This window comes from Falco punctatus (assembly GCF_963210335.1).
Source record: "Falco punctatus genome assembly, chromosome: Z".
Classification (NCBI taxonomy): domain Eukaryota; kingdom Metazoa; phylum Chordata; class Aves; order Falconiformes; family Falconidae; genus Falco; species Falco punctatus.
In genome coordinates this window covers 17,399,156-17,418,282 of record NC_137586.1, presented here as the reverse complement: position 1 = coordinate 17,418,282, position 19,127 = coordinate 17,399,156, and the positions used below count along the sequence as shown (strand labels likewise).

The 19,127-nt window shown below is 35.8% G+C and overlaps 1 protein-coding gene across 1 annotated transcript in view; it reads left to right on the top strand.

The window, feature by feature from the left end:
* HCN1 (hyperpolarization activated cyclic nucleotide gated potassium channel 1) overlaps positions 1–19,127 on the top strand; it is a 201,974-nt gene that overhangs the window by 49,889 nt on the left and 132,958 nt on the right. The window lies entirely within an intron of this gene.

Sequence of the window (19,127 nt, the reverse complement as noted above, 5' to 3'; positions counted from 1 at the left end):
ATATTGCAAGGATGTCATGAGGCAGTTGGGTGGAAAAAAAAAAAAGCTATTTGTGCATCAAAGACTACTGGCACTACTGGTGGGTGCCCAGATTTTAAGGAACAGGGTAATTCCTGTCTTTTGTCCTTTTTTGACTCCATTTCCCTGAAAGTTTTTCTTTTATTTCTAATTAGCTTATGCAAGTGGAAACCCAAGTTCTCGGCTCTTCTAAACTTTGTGTTTTATTGCTGACTTACCATTCTGGCTCACCTTTGATCCAGCAAGTCTAGTTTGGCTATTTATCCTGCCTTATCTAAATTTTGGATCTTGCATTCTATGGAGCAGAGACTGTTTTCTTGTGCTGTCTGTAAAAAAACAGCATGGTTGTGTACTGGTTTTCAGCTCAGATTTGCAGGGACTACCTCAATGTAATTAATAACTGCTACTAAAAACTTGATCTGCATTCCAATAGCTCACTCACTGAGATACCACTGTAACCTCCAAGGTTAATAATTGTTATTATTTTTTTCCTGTACCTCTTAGTGCTTAGAGATTCAAGCCAAGATCAAAGCTGTATGGACACATGGGATAAAACTCATCTGATGAAATGTGGATGGCTACTGAGAAACCTTCAGCCTTCTACAAAATTCTCATAGTAAAATGATTGAGAATTTGCCATTTGACCCTTTTCATACTGTTCATCTACAGGTCTTTTTTTTTTGTTTTGTTTTAAAGTGTAACTGCTGTCTGGTTTTCACAAGATCATTTGCTTTAATTTAGTTATTTCTGTAAGAAAACTAATGCAGTTGCTATTTGAAACGGAAATGTGAGTAGTGTAATCACTGAATTTTCAAGGTAAAGATACTCTGTTTCAAAGCAATTTTTCATTGAGATACTATTTTTTTATTAGTAATGCAGTGTTTTGTTTAGCAAGTCTGACTTCTGATTATGAATAATAGTGGACAACAGATGTTAGAAAGTAACTCTTGCTGAGTGCTGGGTACTCTGTCTCCAATTTAGGCAAAAATATCTGTTAGAGATGCAAGAAAACGGTAGGTTATGCCACAGCACGGTAATCTTTATTTTGGTCTCTATTTCTTTCTCATTAACTTCCAACGTATGAATTACATTTTTGACCTGAAATGAGCATTAAGCTGTCTTTTTAAGGAGACTATCATCACCCAAGACCTTGCTCCTGATATAATAGTTAGCTCAGTGCTCCTCATCTTGGATACTTGGATATGAAGTTAAGGTTTGGTTTTGGTTTTTTTTTTTTTTTTTTTTTTTTAACTGTGTGTGTGTGTGACTTTATGGTGAAATAGAAAATTTTATGTCATATTACTGCTCATTTCTATAATGTCTTTCTGCAGTTCTTCTCAACTGGTCCTTTCCCTCATTACTCTAACTAATTATTATCAGCAAGCATTCCTAACCCCTTTCCCAGGCTGTTCATGAGTATGGGGATGAGCTCAATCCCAGCAGAGGCAGTGGCCCTTCTTGAGAACTGAGCATTTCTCACTAGAAGGGGTTGCTGGGGTGGGCAGCCCCCTCCTGACTCAGGACTGTATTTAAAATTAAGTACATGTATTAGTTCCATTCATCTTCAAGGCACTGAAGCAAAAGCTGGGCATGCATGTTAAGTATTGGGTTACTTAGGTTTGAGTTTGATCATGCAAAAACTTGTGTATTGTTGACTATATAGCACTTTGCAGAACAGAGCTAAATGTTAAAAGCATGGTGTAAATCGTCATCTTGGTTTTCATACCAGTATGCTTTTTTCCTATTGAAAGACGTTGAACACATAAACTGCAGAAATAATCTGCACTATAATTTAGCAAGTACATATTGCTTTGCATAAGCAGATCTTCAGTGTTGCTTAATTTTGATCTTATCTGTTCAGTGCACATTTAGATTTAGCCAATAGCAGTTAGATTAAGTCCTTGTTTATCTTTTAACATTGCCTCAGGATTTATGAAGAACATAATACTGTAGTTACATATGTCTTAATGTTTTAGGAGACAAACCATTAATGGCATACTTACAAATGTGCACTTTAAACCATAACCAGTATTTTTACAGGCCAAGTAAAGAGATTTGTTTAATCTGCCCTATTTTTAAAGTGATATTGCCATGTGACATGGGGTATTACTGTTAAGAGAACTAGATAAACACATTAGAGTAATTAACCTTCCTGGAAAGAGGGAGCTTCTGAAACTTAAACATACTGTTCTGAAAAATAGTCACTGTTGAATTATCAACATCTGCTGGGTAAAGACTAATGATCTCATTATCATTTCTTTTAAGAATGTTGGACTGATTTCATTTGGAGGCAAGTGAATTGAAATAAAATGAAATCAAGGAATCTGCGTCAGTCTGTTTACACCAGGACTGAATTTGGAACATTTTTTCCTGTACTTTTTATTGGCTTCCATTATGAAACAATAAGGTGCATATACCTAAGCATCAGAATTCAGTCTCAGACCAATTAGCAAAAGGAGAACATTGTGCAGTTGTTTAAGTTGTGATATTGCACATGTGACATTTCTGCTTTTTTATTTAACATAATAGTATAGCTCTGTACAGCTTTTCTGACTCAAGAATACCATGACATATATTGACATTTTCAAATGGCTTCCTGGTCAAAACTTTTTCGACATCATCATACTGACAAACTAGCTGAAGTCTTGTTTTAGTATGTTGACATACAACTGCAAAATATTTAAAATTACTTGCTTTTCTCTACCCATTTACTCTATCCCTTCATTCATTTCCCCTTTTTCTAAGACTGAAAATACTTAAAGCTCTCTTGCTGCTTTTATAATTGTTCCAGTGTCACCTTTCCCCAAAGCAAATGATTTGAAGCAATGTTCTAGATGCACATCAAAAGAATAAATATTCTTCTGCATACAAATGTGTTTTATTTGGAATGTGGCTCTGTAACAAGTATTTCAATAACTAGACTGAAGCATTTTCCTGTGATTTTTTGACCGTACTGTATTTTAATGCAGAGGTACTAGTCAGAGAGAGGTTAAAGTATGCTCAGCAAACTCTCCAGTTCCTTAGAAAGTTGCTTAGTGGCTGCAGAGATTTTCCAGCTTTAGCGTCTCATTAATATGCATCTACATCAAGGCTAAGTGAACTTCTGATGAAAACTGAAGTTGAAACTTGCTAATGTGACCACACTGCTGCTTGTCTGAGTGTGAGTGCCACTCTTCTGTTGAAACAGTGCCTGCAAAAACGAGCTGAGTGGGAAATAACCCAGTGAAAAGTAAAAGAAGAGCTCAGCATGAGGTTGCATATGATGGACTGATAGGCATTTTTTCAAAAGAAAAAAGAATATATTAAATTCATGTTTATTAATTCAGTTTTGGAGGGTTGTTTGGTGATTTTTTTAAGATGAAGAATAATATGACATTCTAAGCTTGAGGAGCTGCTGTAGATTTTATAGAGGTGAAATATAATTTTGATATATTTGAAATATAATATTGATAAGCTAAAAGAACTTTTAATAAGCTGTCAGCACAGCAAGGCAGCTAGGTAATTTTTGAAATGCATGAATATTAATTGCTAAAATTGCTAATACTTAGTGTGGTATTCTGGGGGTTTTTGGTCTTGGAAGCACCTGATAAAATGTGTCATCATGAAACTGAAAGTCACCCAGGGTATACACAGTCTCTTTCCTTACCTCAGATTTAAGTGGAAAATAGACTCAAAAGGAATAGATAAATAAAAAATGGTAACTCTTCCTTCCTAAATCATATGGCTAGAGACTTTTTTCATATTTTATTTTTCATATGCAAATATATTGAAAAAAGATGAATGAAGATTTTAATCATCCTTACTCTGAATCTGTCAAATGAATGCCTTCGTTTGCAAATGACTTCAAGAATTTAATTCAAATGGAAATGATGCAAGAATTTAATTGAAATTATTTCAGTTTTGGCTACATGACTTAAAATACAGTAATAACAAACATGAGAAAGATCCTACATATGAGCTCATATATTTCTCACCAATGTGCTAAGGATGTCACAGTTAAACTTAAAGCACATTCCAGATGGTGATTACAGCTGATTCCTTTCTGGCAATGAGTTGATATTAGACTCAGGCTTGACAGGAAAATATTTAAGGCTTTTGACCTTACATGTAGTAGACTCTGTTCTGTCTACATTACCATGGAGAAATGAAATGCAAAAAGTAAACATTACTTCAGGCATATTTGGAAGTCATTTTGCCATCCTTTGCTCAAAAATATTTCTAGAACTTTTTATCTGAGTAAAGGGAGGATGTGACTGGAGTGTTTCCTGGGCATGGGCAAGAGGAAGGCTTTTCTACTTCTACTTCAAACTTAAAATTAAGACAAATTTTGTCCCCAGTCCAATTCAAGGAGTCACTGTAAATGTATGGCAAACCATTCCTCTCTAGCTGTCTGGCAGTTTGCCTCTGAACATGATCTTGGAGACACACAGCAAGCTCCAGAGGGTCATTTGCCTGCTGGGTCTCATAACAGCTGGTACATTCTGAATAGTTAACATGCAAGTGTTTTACAAATGTAAAAGTAAAGAATGCCAGGAATAAAGGATGTACTCCCTCGAAGTGTTCATTGCACCAAACAAACCTGGAAAGCTATAAGCCCTCAGCCATTCTGCTGAGTCTCTTGCTGGTCAGGTTAATCTCCCAACTCACAGCTGAGGACCTCCACTGGCAATCACAGCTTCAAGAAGAGTGTTCTCTACAAAGGGGGTTAATTGAGCACAAATGTTTGCTCTGTTTTACTCTTGGCTCTTGCTTCGTCAGCTTGTAAGAGTAAATATTTGCTCTTCCCATTTATTGAACTTTGCTTCACTTCTTTCCAAAAATACCTTCCTTTTCAGTTGGGTCTGTTCATAAGCTATGGTTTCACCTCTAATATTTTTAGTTGCCAGTGTTGATACAGTTCTTATCTTTCAACTGCTGAATCTGTTAATTTTGAAATGTGGTGCTTCTCTGTTGGCAGAGTCTTTATGCATTTTGAGATGTACTTAAATGTCTCCCTCAGCTGTTCAGTCTTGCCATTTACAAGACACAAGTTAGTGCAATGGTATCTAATTTTTCTCTGGTATTGCTAGGAAAAGTTGATGCTGGGCACTGCCTGCCTGGGTAGCAGTTCTGCAGATATGGCCTTGAGGGACTGCAAGCTGCCCAGGAGCCACCCTGGGGGTGGCAGTAGTGAAAGCCAGCAGCATCTGGCACTGTAGGAGCAGGGGCACAACTAGAACATGGAGGGAAGCAGTCCTTCTCCTCTCTTTGACAGCTGTAACAATGAATCTGGGGTGCTGCATCCAGTTTTAGGCTCCCCAGTACCAGACAGACATTGACATACCTGGAGCAACGGCAGAGGATGGCCGTCAAGGTGCTTGAGGATCTGGAACACAAGATGTAAAAGAAGCAGTTGACAAGACCAGGGCTTATTTAAGCATTTGAGGGAACTTATTACTGTATACAACTGCCTGACTTTAGGTGGTCTTTGGTAGGATGGAGCTAGACCTTTCTCAGAGGTGCCAAATAAGAAGAGATTTAGTGGACACATATTATGATAACAAACTTGGATTGAGTCATTTAGGTTGGAAGAGACCCTTAAGATCATCAAGTCCAACCACAAACCATAAACATTGCTTTAAGTGCAGGATTACATAAACCTTACAGATTCCTCCATGGAGGAAAAAGACATTGCTTTCAAAGGTACAAAACAGATGCTTACACAAAGCATGATATCCTGACATTAAAACAAAGAAGGATATCTAGGTGCTTTGATCTCCTGTATCTGATTCCCGAGGTAACAAAATACTAATATTTACACTGTAGAGAGACTCATAGCAAGAAGATCCACAACAGAATGGAGGTACTTCTCAGAGGTGACATGCTTGATGTATCTGATTTATTACCGTAAGACTGGTGAAATACTGGAACAGGGGCCCAGGGAACTTGTGACATCTCCATCCCTGGAGGTACTCAGAAATTCACTGGACATGGACCTGAGCAACCTGATGGAAGGTGACCTTCTTTGAGCAACGACTTGGACCAAATGGCTTCTAAAGTTACCTTCCAACTGATGTGATTTTAGTTGTTTTATTTTTATATTTTATTTTTCATTTATTATTACTATACATTCCCACAGTTTCACTTATTTACTCTCTTAATATCCAGCTAAATCTGTCGTGGCAAGGTATTTGCTTATGCATCTTTGTCCCATTTAAAAGAAAAAAATGTTTTGTGCTGTCAGGCTGATGGCAATTTATCTTCACTAATGCAACAGGAGACATTATAGCAGATGATGTAATTTGGACTTCTTGTCCCTGCTTGCAAATTCACCAAGCAATATTATTTATTCTGTTTCTTGCCTCTTTTCCTGTGAAGATAAGCATCATGTTTTCATACTGCATTGGTTGCCACAACTGTGTTGTTTTGTGTAGGTTTCCATTCTGGATTCCGGAGGACTTTCTCTTATATTTTTGGATTCTTTAAAATACCTATTTATGTCAGAACACTGCCCACACATCATAAATTTCTTCTCCCCCACTCCTTCAAAAATATGCTGGACTTCTTCAGGAATTAACCATTCATAAACTCCTTTATGTTCACATTCTTTTTTTGCATTCTCTTTTAAAGAAGTATATTGATCACATTTCATTTTTAAGCTGAGTGCAGTGTATCTGAAATGTCTCCTGTACAGCTTTGTATTGGTCTTTTCTTCCTGAGTTAACTTAAAAAGCATTATCATACTCAGAAATGGCGTCTGAGAAATACGTTTAAGCATGTGTTACCTTCTTCTGGTTTCTGTCGCGGTTAGCTGTACTTTTAAAGAAAAATTATTTAAATAATTTGCTGAAGTCAGTATTGAAGATGGATGCAGCTCGAAATGGCTAACTCACATCACAGTATCTACTTGCGTGTAGGTTTCTTGAGCTGTGTGGACTCAATTATTTGTCATCACACAACAGATACAAGAAGGGCAATACTAGGGTAATTAAACATTTCCTCAATATGCAGAAACATGAGACAATGAAGAACAGTATAGTAAAAGTAAAGTATACTTAAATATAACTGTAAAAGAAAGATGATGAAAACCTATTTTGGTTTGCAAGCTTCAGTTCAAAACCAATCTTTCATATGCCAATTGAGTAGCCTGATACTGGGCTGTTAATATTCCAGCCTCAGCTACTCTCTCTGGTTTGATTTTCCATTCCATGTTCATTTTGGTTTCGTTTTTTTTTTCTACACAGGGTATAATTTTTCTTTCAAGATTAAATGAAAGTATTTTTTCAAATCTTAATATATTTCATTAAATCTAATATTCTTGGTCATTGTTTCTGGCCAGACCAGACCTTTACTAGTCCCAATGTATTCCTTGTATTCAAAAATAAATCACTTTAACAATAATACATTTTCTTCAGACTTCCTATTTCTGAGAGGATCATACAAGGTCTGAGTTCATGTACAGGTTCATGTCCAGTGAATAATAAACTTTTTTTTGCATGCTTTTCCCACTTCTTGTAGAGATTTCATTGTAGAAACGTTGAGTTCAGTAGTCTGACATAGCTTACAAATTTTAGTTCTGTTAAGTTCAGTTCTGTTACGTTATGGAGTAGTGTCCATTCATAGAAATGATAGTTGTGACATTGTTGATGTTATTTCACAGCAGGCTACAAAACCTTCTCAAAATACATCAAGTCAACAAACATCCATTGGCAAACAAAAGGTCTTTAGCACCTGGGTGCATTTTCTCTTTCCAGACTTCATGCTTCTATTTAAAGGTGTTAACATCATGACAGAAAGGAAGCTTGAAACTTGGATGAAAGTTATTAATATGCAGTAAAGTGGATTAAAGATAAGATTTTTTCCCCCTTTCAATGATAAAAAATTTATATATGTCAGATTCATGTTGCGATAAAGGATATACAACTATAAATAACTAGTAACTTGAGACGAGAACATGTGTAGCAAAGAAAAGAGTGATACCTAAGATATTTCCACAACAGTAATTTAGCACTGGTATGAACTCCCTTTCATACAAGTGGGACTTTGTTACTGTAGTGATGCCACAGCATTGTTTTTGACTAAAAGCAGAACTGGTTAGACTGCATTATATTACCTATTCATATTTTATGACCACTGAGCAATGTATTTCTTGAATTTCAGCTGCCACAAATCTTGATATTTGATGTGGCAAGTTCTTTATAAAGGTTGGTGGCACAAAAAAAGAAACCAGTCTGTGTTTTTCTTTGCTTTTTAATTTGTGCTCATTCAGTAGATTTTGAACTGATGCTTTTCTAAAATAATTCCATATTGCATGTTTGTTGTTAATTTCCACTGTTGAAATAGATGTGCAGTTGTCACCCATATTAACAGTTTTTCTGCCCTTTGTCTCATTCCCTGTCCTATATTTCTCCACTGCGTTACCTTACTCAAGTCATAGCAGTTAAGAATTACCTTGCATTCATCGAGTACGTCTAAGTGCCCACCCACTCCATGTCCTTTCTATAGCAAGATACTGTAAGGGACCCTTATGCCATCAATGCCTTCAATGCCTCGTTTGATCAGCCTGTGGCTCTGCATTTCTTAAGTATGGTGACACAGGGCTTCAGCAAAGTAACAATCTGCTGAATTTAGGTTTTCTACAGCAAAATACAGACTTGTTAAAGCTATTTCATTACACTCTAAACAGTGTTTGTTCTTTAAGGCCATTTTCCACCACTTTAACTAAACAAGATAGAATTTTAACTTAATTATGATAACAAATATAAAATACTGGGTCCAGATGTAAACTGGAGAATACAAGAATGGAAAATTAACCGCAGTCAAGATAATATTGTTCTAATAATGGATTGATACAAATACTGTGATTTAAAAAAATGTTTTTGAGTGTCATTTCATTGCAATTCTTCACACTACAATGTTTTGAGTGCATATAAGCATTATTTGTTTCAGAGACACTATGTTTACTTTCTCTCTGTTAATGTTCAGCTGCATTCTTTCATGATTTTTATTTTTTATTTTATTTCACCATTTCAGAGTTTTAGTTTCTTTAGAAAAACAACCATTGCACGTTTTTCTAAAATGGATTCCCTTTTTTTTCAGTTATCATATAAAAAGTTCATGAAGTCTTCTGACACTACTTTGACCATTTTAAATTAAATATATTTAAATATATTTCAAAATCTGAAATAACACTTTAAGTTGACAGTGGAGGGAAACATCTAAGCACTGGAGTTTTGAGATGGGACTGCAATTATAGAATCAGCTTTTCATACTGTAATAGATGACTGCATATAGTAGAATCACTAAAATCAATTCAGTATTTTCCTCCCTAATAAGAAGGTTTCCTGGGTCTGAAAAGCTCTGTCTATGTCATAAGAAACACATAAATATATAGAACAAATGTGCTGGGAAATGGAGGATGATGATGGTCTCAGTGTTCATGAAGAATAATTACTTGACAGTTATTCTTTCAGTTTTGATGCTATGAGAAAAGACAATGTGTTAGCCTACCTGAGCTAAGCTTGGAGAATAATTTTAGGGCTTTTCTATGTTGCTGCCACAAGTAACTGACTTAAAAAACAGGTGAGCAGAATGTTGTATTTGCTTCTGGAAAGAAGAACAACTGCCTTCTCAACATGTGAACTTTAGCTTTGAGTATCAGGTTGAGATAGCACTTCTCGTAAAATCCATGCTGTGGTTAAACAAGAGTGCCCAGCCTTACTTAGGTACAGGCATTGTATGTTTGGTGGAGGACCAGTGCCAAACGAAGTATCAAATAGAAATATCTACCTTCAGCAGGATTTTTCAGACCTATAAAATTCCTCTTCCCTCATCTGCTGTTCTAGGAAAGAAAGAGCAGAGGGAATGGCAAGGCAATCCGCAAGTGGTTCCCTTGCCTCTTATGAGTAGTTACTTCAGAGATTTCTAATTCAGGATGCCTTTCTCCCCATTACTTCCCTCTGCATTTGAGGGGTAGCAGAGACAGGAAGTCATCCACGAAGAGCCAGCTTGTACAGCTTAGAAATTAATTTATATGAGCTCAAAATTTCCCTTTGAATTTTCAGGGGTGTTCCCAGATGGGCTCTCATATTGTCATAACAGTCATGGATCTATATGTCCTTTCAGATTTTATTAAGCTTGAAGAAAACATCCATGAATTAGGGGCATTTTTTGTCCTTCATGACTCTTTTCATGAAACTTGCACTTCACTTTTCTACACACCATTTCTACACATTCAGCTTTCTTCAATGTAAAATATTGCTTAAGGGAAGGAGGGATGCTGTGCGTGTGAACTAATGCCTGAAGCTCCTGGCTGTGTTATGATACTGCCATTAAGATGCCAAAGCATAGTTTCACAATCTTAGTAATGCCTAATCACCATTTAAATTTCAAATACTTATCTTAAAATATTAATCTATGTATTGGTTGGTGCATTTTAAAAAAATGTAATTAATTAAAGATTTGCATAAATAAAGGGTAGATTTAAATTATATATTAGGAAGAAATTCTATGCAGTGAAGGTGGTGAGACACTGGCACAGGTTGCCCAGAGCAGCTGTGGATGCCCCATCCCTGGAAATGTTCAAGGCCAGGTTGGATGGGGCTTTGAGCAACCTGGGCTGGTGGAAGGTGTCCCTAGGGGCCCATGGCAGGGGGTTGGAACTAGATGATTTTTAAGGTCCCTGCCAACCCAAACCGTGCTATGATTCCATGATTCAGACTTATTGCTGATGAACTTCACTAGACTATGTTCTTTACCTGAACTCTCAAAACAAAATAACCAAAGTAATTTATTCAAGAAAGAAGAGAAAATAGCACACATACAATATAAAGAATATTAAGCATTTTTCTTATTTTTATTATGATTTTATGACTTCTAAATTTGCATTTCAAGTAAAATTGTGTGTAAAATACCTCTTAACTGCAGTGCACATTGAAGTTAACAAAAGTTGGATGGTTGATTTTAATGGACTCAGAAGCAAACTGTATTGTTGAGTGAAGGTTAGTCAGAGCAGAAGAATATTGGTTAGTCTGACAGTAGGGCACCTGCTGCTTTGTTTGTACTTAAACATTTTCTGTCTAGATCAGTTACAGAATAAACAAATTTGATAAATTAGACTAATTGGGGTATGGAATAATCCCTCCTTGGTATGTGAAACCACAGAGAAGACATAAGACATGAATCAAATTAGTGGACTGAATGGCATATTCTGATGAAAAATAGAAAGCAAGCTATGTTTCCATACAGTAACAATTAGCAGATAATGTGTGTCCAAAATCTGTGTACTGTAAATAGTAAGTGCCTGTATTGTGAATGTAAAATGTTAAAAGAAATTATATTTTTGTTAATACTGTATTTTAACAATGAATGCTGTTGATTTGAAATTTCCTAATGAATGTAGTGAAAGGATTTTAGTATTCTTCCAGAGTTCAGGATGGAAGCTGTTTCCTTCAAAATAAGAGTAGGACTCACTATGTTCTTTTAATCTGAGGCCAGAGGAGACTGCAGTGCCAGTATTTTTGAGCAATCGCCTGGTGGTTGGAGATCTCACCTGGGATCAAGAAGATATAACTTGAGGTCTGAAGAGATTAATGTTTATGGGTATCACTTCTCCAAACAGTATTCTTGTGACCTATTGATGACTTGGGCATGAAGTATGGAGGAGGTATCAATTCTGCCTAATGCTACATTTGTTTTATTTTTTGTTAGGTGGTTAGCTTTTGCAATTCAAATCTGAAAATAATGACCATCACAATTTCTGTGCCTGTCGCTCTCTGCTGGATAGTACAGGAAAACTAAGTTTTAATTACAAAAAATTTGTTAAGTTGTCTGAGACTGCATCTGGATTTTTATATCATCCTCATTACCAAAGTATTTAAGAGCTGTGTCTTCATATACATAGATGGGGCTGATTTGGGTTGGTGTTTTTCCTCCCCAAGAATCAATTAATCCCTTCCATCACTATTTCTCTTTTAAATAAAGTAATTCAAGTTAATTAACTTTTCATTTTGTGAACACTTATATTAGGAGTGAGCGTATGTCAAAATGCTATGAAGAAGTTCTCCATCCTCTGAGTATCACTCTTGCAGTTGGAGCTGATCCAGAATTGCAAAGCACTAAAATTTCAATTTTCTTGCTGCTTGTACACTGTTTTCCAGCCATGAGTAACAGCAACATATTGTGCTATTGAAATCCTCAGCGGTGCTGCAAAATGTATCCTTTGATTGCTCAGTTCTTTGGTTAGGCAGTATAAAAAGGTACGTATTTAGGATATTTGAGTACTTAAAAACTTCTAGATGCAGTATATAAACATGATTTGAAATGAAGGGTAAAAGTGATAAGCAAAATGGTTCTGAACTAGGGATAGGAAAAGTTATTAGGAAATAATTAGCAAACAGTGGAATAACTGTTAAAGTGCCTTTTTATCTCTGCCTTGGTATTTCCACAGGATCTAACATTTGTGCTAATTGGCAGATCAAATATCTTTGTAAAGTAGAGATGATTCTGGTCGGGATAATACCTTTTACCAGCTTCCGTTCCCATATTGCCCCCAGATACCTCAAAGCCCATTGGTAATTACTTACTTTTTTCCGGTGTACAGTATTATTTTAAGCTCTTCTTATAAAAAGCTTTAAAAAGCATCCTCTTTTGAAAATACATCATAAATAAGATGGGATTGAAAGAGTAGCTGATCCTTGCTGATCCGATACAGATGCTGAAATACGTGAAAGTAGAGCTGACTTAAAACACTATTTGTTATAAAACGTGAACTAATTTGTTAGTTGCATCCTTGCTAGGCTGCCCTCTGTAATCTTTCTCCCATTTTTATCTTCTGCTCTGCACTCTTAGAGCTTCCTTGGCACAAGTATTCACAGGATCTGCTAAAAATAGTAATTTGTCATTGGTATTAATTTTTCTGAAGTTGATCTTGTTGCAAGATAGATGTTTTTTTGCTCTTCAGTGTCTGAACTGCCACCCTTGTCTGCACAGAGACAGCTTCTCCCTAGCAACCTGGAAAACCTTGTCCTCAGCCATTCTTTCTGGTACTGTTCCCTCTGACTGGTGCAACAGACTTCCATCATATAAAGGAGCACACAACTTCAGTTTCTTTGATCAGCAAGCACAGCTGTGCTCTTAAATGCATATCAGCCATATGCCAATGCCTGGTTCTTTGTAGTTTGAATGCTACTTTTTCCACTAGTAGAGCCTTCTTTTAAATAGAAGCATCCTGTAGTTATGTCTTCATTTTTTTCAGCTGTCAAGGGAAAAATATAAAAACTTAAAAATTCTGCTACTACAAAATGTCCTTGAATACTGGGAATGCTTCTCCCCACCTGAACTTGAGGTCTGGTTACTGTTTTGTAGAAGTCCATTAAAAAAAACCCTCAACCGTCCTCTGATTTGTGAAAACTTTATGTGCTAGGTGATCTGATAGGGTTGACCTCATCAGTGACAATTTTTAAATGTGTTGAGAAATTATTTTTTTCATATATTCATATTTACAATGGTGATACAAGAGCTTTTTTTTTAATATAATGTCGTTTCTCAATAATTTGACAGAGTATGCATATGCATGTGCATGGCACAGAAGAGGTGAAACCCCTTCACCTAATTACTTGCCTAACAGAGTTTTATTTTCAGTCAGTTTTTCTAGCTGGATTGTAACATGCTGTTTAAAATAGAAAGCACTAAATATATTTTGGTTTTAGAAACTAATGTCTTAAAAACAAAGGTAATTTTCCTCCTTTCTGCCATCGCATACAAAATCATTTCAAAATGAGAAGAAAATATTCAAGGTTATTACTTTTTAACCTATACTGCTTATCTAAATGCAATAGAATGGAGATAAGATTGCAATAGAACATAACTCCTTTAGACTTGTTGCAGTCAGTCAATGTATTTGTTTTTATATACTGCCTTGCAATGAAGATTAAACTTGAAGATGACTACTATTGCATATATCATTAAAGTGTCAATCACTGCATCTGAGAGAGTGAAAGCAGGAGCAGACAGAATAAATGACTTGCTGAACCCAAAACAGAAAATGGTCTCAGAAAGTCCCCACTGGTCTCTCAGTTACAACAGAATACCTGTTCAAAATCACAAGAATTAGGATAGTTATGGTATTGTATGTATACATTGGACAAAGTATTATACATAATTGTATTGAAATGTAGTTCTACCGGAAGACTGAGGAGAGCAGTTTGCAGATGAAATGATACAAATCCCCCTGCAGCTTTCAGCTCTTTGAAGAAATTCTACAGTTCTTCCGTATTCTTAAAACAAAAATAAGTTGTTGGGTTTTTTGGGGGTTTAGATTTTTTATTTTAATAGTATGATGGAAAGGGTTCAAGTGACTGCTTTGTAATTCAAAACTCTTTCAACGCCAAAGATGCAAATCTGGAAGACATAACTGAAGATATTTTAGCAAGCAGTCTAGCATAAAACAGAGATCATTCAAAAGTGTCAGTGGAAATGAACTGTATTGCAGCAGTGATAGTATTTCATAATTAGTTGAGATGAAAGAAAATGTAATATAACTTGAATTGGAAATTGAACTGATATAAGCTTTAATGAAATTTGCTTTGTATGAGAATCCTGATGGGAAAAAATGCAACACATCCCCAGCCTGCATTTAGACTGACCCTCAGGTATTGCTGGAAAATGAGACTTCACAACTAGGACAGAGTCTGATACTACATAAGCTAATTTTGTGATAGGATCACCCCTAAAAGAAGGAAGTTTTTACTATGCATTATATCTTACTTGATCTGGTCACTCCATCTGCACAGGGAACTCCACTATCTAATATTCAGCTGCCTTTTGATATGCTATTTCCATCCCTTGTAATGTCAGTAGTGTCTTCAAGGGACAAACTGGACTGCTTTTTGGTCAATATCTGGGCCAGGCAGGAAAGCATACTGACAGAAAAATTACTCAGGGCCATATTGTAGGAGGTATTTAACAGTTTCTTTTACGTAGGAGAAAAAACAAAAGTAGTTATAAAGGTAGTTTTAAAAGCCCTCTAGTCCTCCCAAACCCATACAAGTTTCTCCATTGTCCTTTGTTTTTTCAAGACAGCCTAACAGCAGCTTTAAGTGAACCTTCCATCTGTCCCAAGTTTATTCAACACCAGATCATCCTTTATTTCTTCTCTTGTGTTTCTTGCCTTAGATTAAATAACATGTCCCGTGTGTCTCATTTTAAAAGCAGGCTGGCTTTTGTGCCCTTAGTACTTTTCAGGATTTTGAGAATGCACATCAGTTTTCCTTATTCTTTGTGCAGTGTACCATACAAATACTGATTTTATGAGAACAAAAAAAGATCAATAGATTTTGATTCATTTTGAGATGGTCACTCAGTCTTGCAGACTGTCGTTTTATGACACATACAAAGCATATCACTGTAATCTGATAATAAATTTTTGGGTTTTCTTTTAATTTAAAATATTTATTAGTCTTTGTGTAAATTGCAGTGATTGTTTTAGATTTGGGCTTTTTTTGTCCAGTAGTTCTGGATTTAGGCATACGCATGCACATAAAGTAAAAATAACATTTTCTAGTAACAACTGTTTATTTGAAACTCATTCTGTTTAAAAAGCTCTACTTTATAAAGGCTTCATAGTGGGATTAATGAATTCCTGACCATTTCTTACCCTGTGCTGACAGAATATCATCAGGTACCTGAAGTTCAAGCTGTGTGAATCACTTGGCTTATTTGTTGTTTTTTTTTTTAGTGTGAGATGTTTACATCCTAAACCGAAGAATGCCACTGTTTTCCTCCTCACTTGAATGCCCTTGTTACACTTCTCACCTCAGTTTTAAATCTGTGTTCTTGTGGTGAAATTCTGGTCCTGCTGGACTCGGTAGGTTTTCTGCTAATGGCTTTGATAGAGCCATGATAGAGCGTGTTTTCTCCTGGACCAGTATTCCATCCCCTCTGAAGCCCCTGAAGCTATAAAGTGACTTAGCGTTAATTACTTTTACATTCCCTTACACAATGTCAACATAAATCCAGTTTCTAAGCATGCAACTGTATAAAGATTTTTATAACTAAGTATTAGTTGAAAAAAACAATTCTCAACTGACATATGCATTTTCATTTTAAGGAATATTTATGGAAATATCTTCAACAGTCAGTGCTTGCATCAAATGCTAGTTTGACACAAAATACTGTAGTCTAGCAATTCTGTTAATGATCTTTTAAAAAAATATTTACACTCCTTCCTAATACCAAGTATTTGTTTGGATATACTTTATGATAGCTGTCAAAATTAGTTAATACAAAGAAATTTTGACAGGGGAATATGTTGCATAGTTACAACTGCCAGGTTTAAGGCCCATTGATCCTGTCAGACTGAGACAGGTACCGCTTGAGTATGCATTTGTCTTCTTTCAGGTCCATGCTTTTCATTTCTAATAGAGAAAATAAGAGCAGCAGCTTAGTGCTGAAGGTAAGAAATTGTCCCAAACTCTTCCACAAATGAAACGTATGTCTCCTAGTGGATTTAATGGAGCTTAACATGCAAACAAACTTAACAATTTAGCACTGACAACTAAACATGAAGAATAAAATCACAGCTCCACAGATGTTGCTAGCAACTTTGCTAATGATTTCAGTGAGGTCAGAATATAATTCAAGATTGAAAATGCAAGTGGAATAAGCACCATTTGACAACATAGATTTGCAGAGTGAAAACGTGCTTAAGCGAGAGTAAGGAAAGTTTATAGCTTATATTCCTCAGAAGCTCAAAGATAAGAAGTCAGCATACAAAAAATGCTGAAGTATCTAAAATATTTTCAGACTGAGAAACAGTGTCATCACCTTACATATCTGCTCATTTTTTTCCTGCATGAATCATCTATAGTCACTAACTTTCTCTTCTAGAGTACTGTCTCTACTAGACAGTAGAAAAGTGTAGGAGCCATCTTGTGATTCATATCAGAAGAGGAAAAGCAAAACCAGCACTTTGTCCTGCTCTGCATTAGAAGAGCAGTGGCATGGTGTCATGCAGTTCTTGTCATTCTCATTCTTTCATGGTTTGCTTATCCAAAGATGAATTATGCAAGAATTAGAAATTATGCATGCCTTGAAGAAAGAAAATGGAATAATCCTTGTTAGTCAGCTTCAAATCCTTACTTTAGACTCCCTAAAAACATGAAGATTTGGAACAACAGGAGTTAAGGTGGATTTTTTTCACCCAGCTGACCAATTTAAATCAAGTCTGAAGTTAGCATTCAAGTTTCTCAAGCTTTGAGATTGTCATAGCTAGAATTTGTTCTGAGTGCAGTGTATATGTGGCAATAAGCTATTGGTTTCATGATTTACAGGAAGGTAGCTGAGGAGCATTTCCAAAATGTAATTGATATGGAATTAATAACGTTTAAAGAGGATTTGTAGGTGTCAATAATTACTAGTGTGCCATTGTCATGACTTGAGTATAGTGGTGAAGATAAAATGATTCAGTATTTCAATGATAAAAAATGTTCCATGACAGAATTATACATAATTTCAATTATTGTTGGAATGCATTCCAATACATATTCAAAATCTTTTAGAAAATGCTGTAGCTGTGCTGATGAGCTATCATGATAGGTATCTTTTGGCTGAGGATTTAGGGGAAGGGGTTTGTGTTTGTTTTCTTGTTTGTTTATTTTTGTTTGCTTATTTGTTTGGGTTTTTTTAAGTTGCATATTGTTTAATATGTATATCCCCAGCTATTGAATTCTGATTTCTTGTATGCTGTCTTTATCCAGCCTCAAACAAACAATTTTTCAGTGGTTTAAACTTTTTTGTGTTTTTCAAATACAAATACCTCGAGACTAGGAATTTTCTCACCACTTTACTCTGGACTGAACCACACTAGTTTAATCTCCAAAAATGTACCACTCCTTTTTTTGAAAGGTAAAATCTCCAAAAATGTACCACTCCTTGGTTTGAAACATTGTACAAAAATGTAGAATGTTTCAAACCAAAAGAAGTTTAAAACATGCAAAGTACTCTGCATCACTCCAAGAGTTAATTTGGGTAACTTTGAAACAAACGTAGTATAGGACAGAGAAGTTAGCCAAATGGGACTGTCACTGACAGAAGTTGAAAAGTGAGAATGAAAGAAGTTTGTGCCAAAACTGAATGTACAAAATGGTTATTAAAAAGAAGTATTAAAAAGGGTAGTAAGAGCAACATAAGATCACATCTCTGGGCTCTGTTCTATGTTAATATCTTGAGTTTCTGAGATTGTGAACTTGCGTATCAACGACAACTTTTCCAGTGTTTTGTGTTACTGTTGATGAATTTTGTCATCATAACAGCAGTGCATAACCATGCCACTAAGAGATATGCCACTGGTTGACAAATAGTGGGGAAGACTGTCTAACACTACTGACTTTGCAGTCTAGAAATTAAAAATGAAAAATAGAGGAGAGAGACTAAAATGTTTCTGTACACTAAGCAGCATCTTAAATATTGCTGAAAGCACTACTCATAAAATACAAATTCAGACAATTGGCTGTTAACTAGATTTTGTCGCCTAAAGGATATGTGGCCTGACTGTGCTGCTCCTTGCCAATGTGAGATACCGTAGGCAACTTCTGTAGGAAGGGATAAAGCACAGAGAAGAAAAGAAGTGAAGATTATAATTTTAGCCCAGTGTCTGTACAACAGTGAGGAACAGAAGAGATGCAGTCTGTAAAACTGAAAAAAAACCCCAAACCTTTTTGCTGACACAGGGGCCAAATGTCAGGTTCTATGTCTGGCTAAGCTGTGTGCTGATCTATACATTGTAGTAAAGCTTTTATCAACTTGGGATTCTAGGTCAGCCCAAGTCTCCTGGAGAAACTGACCAACACAGATAATAAAACCATGAAAGATTAAAGGAGGATGGAAGTTTTAAACTTTAATTTCAGTCCAAAGCATCTGTTCACTGCAAGAGGATCTGACTACTTAAGAAGTCTGAAGTTTCTTTTTTTATGCTACAGAACAGGACAAACAGTTACTTCTGTGTGTGTAATGCCACCACAATTATATAAACATCTTTTTTTCTCTGCTTTGTTCACAGAAAGACAGGCAGTAAGTCAAGGTCAGTTTAGAAAGCAAATCACTGTTCCTTCAATGCAGGCCTATGTATTTGA